This window comes from Cynoglossus semilaevis, chromosome 8, assembly GCF_000523025.1.
Source record: "Cynoglossus semilaevis isolate Cse_v1.0 chromosome 8, Cse_v1.0, whole genome shotgun sequence".
Lineage (NCBI taxonomy): Eukaryota > Metazoa > Chordata > Actinopteri > Pleuronectiformes > Cynoglossidae > Cynoglossus > Cynoglossus semilaevis.
The window spans coordinates 28311828-28313790 of record NC_024314.1 but is presented as its reverse complement, the minus strand read 5'-3'; the positions used below and the strand labels follow the sequence as shown (position 1 = coordinate 28313790).

Below are 1963 nucleotides of genomic sequence, written 5' to 3'. Positions count from 1 at the left end.
ACATATGTTTGGGAGGTGAGTGAGTGGAATGCATGCAGCATTAACATATGTTTGGGAGGTGTAAGTTAGTGGCTCATTAAGGAGATGGGGGGGGGCTCATTAATGATCCCCCTCCAACTCCAAACCTGCCTGCGCAAAAAAGCGCAGCCTTAGGACTTCGATACTTCGTACTGCGTACTTAGGACTTTAGGACTTCTAAGTCTTCTAAGTGACGACTAACACTGGATACTGATCCTAACAAATAAGTTACAGTTACAGTTACAAACCATCAACATTGAGGGTCTTTTTATAAACATAAAACAAAATACGACTTCTGTAATCCGAGAAAGTCTCTTTTTTTAAATCACAAACTATAAATGATGATGTCAGAGATTTATAACCGGGCCTGGCTACACTTAGAGCAGAGCAACAGCACCCTCTTGTGGACAATGTTAAAAGAGCCGCATTATTATCTCAACTTTTCCATGAATTAATGATGGATGCGATCTTGTTGTATGATTTTAGCTAACGTACAGTTAGCCGTGAACCGTGAACCTCGATGTTTCGATTTTTGACCATTGAATTTCAAAATAGACAATAATTTTTAACACAGATAAAAAAAAAATCATTGAATTATCCGGGTTTTTATTATTATTATTATTATTGGCCTAATATTATCATCTGAGTTTGAGACCCCGCCCCACACTGACACTTCAGACTCGGGAATACTGAAAGGGTTGTGACGTCAGCACTGAACCTGTGCGTGTTGTCGTGTTTCGAACACAGTCTCTCTCTCTCTCTCTCTCTCTCTCTCTCTCCGAGGTTCCTTATCTCCAAAGTGTCCTTGTTGCCTCCCAGTGTTTCAGATCAACACCTTTCCACGGGGGCATCGAACACTTGCCCCCCGCAGAAGGTCTGTGTAGATGTTAAACACTCGGAGGAGACCTGAGGTGAATACAGAGACAGGGGGGGGGGGGGGGGGGTAGAAACAGAGTGGGGATGAGAGACAGAAAGAGAGAGGGAAAAGACAAACAGAGAAGAGGTAAAATTGGAAAGAGGTCAATGAGAAACGAGACTTCAATAGATGGGAGTAATTACATGTTGAAGGACAGAGACAGACAGACAGACAGACAGGCAGATCAGACACCGAGGCACCGTCTAATCTCTCCTCACCCACGTGTCCCTGGAACTGTTGTGTCCCAGGAACTGTTGTGTCCCTGGAACTGTTGTGTCCCTGGAACTGTTGTGTCCCCGGAACTGTTGTGTCCCAGGAACTGTTGTGTCCCTGGAACTGTTGTGTCCCTGCATGGGCGAAATCCTGAAGAGACTGTTGAAGGTGAGGCCGAACTCTCCATCAGTCATTTCTAATCTCAGTGCAGTGTTTTTGTCTGCTGGAATCAAACCTCGGCTACAGACGACTCTGTGTTTGTTACACTTTAAAAAGTCTTTTATAAGAACATCACCATACCTATAATGATACGAAAAAATAAATAAATAAAACCGCATGTTTCCAGGGTGCATGAAATAAATTGCCTGACATAAAAATGAAATTTAAAAATAAATAAATAAATAAATAAATTTTATATAATTTGTGATTTTCTGCCTGTAAACATCATTTCCTGCTGCAGCTCACATTCATTCATTCATTCATTTCTTGGTCTTCAGGGCCACAGCAGGAGCAGGAGCTGGAGCTGGTCCTCAGAGGTCAACACAACGTGGGCTGCACCCCAGACGGTCTGTAAGTCTATGACCGGGCACCAACATTCACACCAACATTCACACCAACATTCACACCAACATTCACACCAACATTCACACCTGTGGTCTGTTCAGAGTGAACAGTTAACTCTAATCCTGTGAGGAAACTGTAGAACCTGATCAAACAACTTTGGAGTTTGTTTTTTTGTTTTTTTGTTGTTTTTGCCCATTTTCCCACTTGTTTTTATTCACTCTCCCCCCTCCTCTCCCCCCCGACTCCCCCGGG

General features: G+C 43.1%; 1 long non-coding RNA gene across 1 annotated transcript in view; it reads left to right on the top strand.

Annotated features, from left to right (window-relative positions):
• Positions 1 to 1128: 1128 nt before the first annotated feature.
• The window catches only part of LOC112487330 (uncharacterized), a 7772-nt gene continuing 6937 nt past the window's right edge, over positions 1129 to 1963 (top strand). The window contains exons 1-2 of the long non-coding RNA XR_003050341.1: positions 1129 to 1315; positions 1645 to 1717. This is a non-coding gene — a long non-coding RNA (uncharacterized LOC112487330). The remainder of the gene's footprint in view (positions 1316 to 1644; positions 1718 to 1963) is intronic.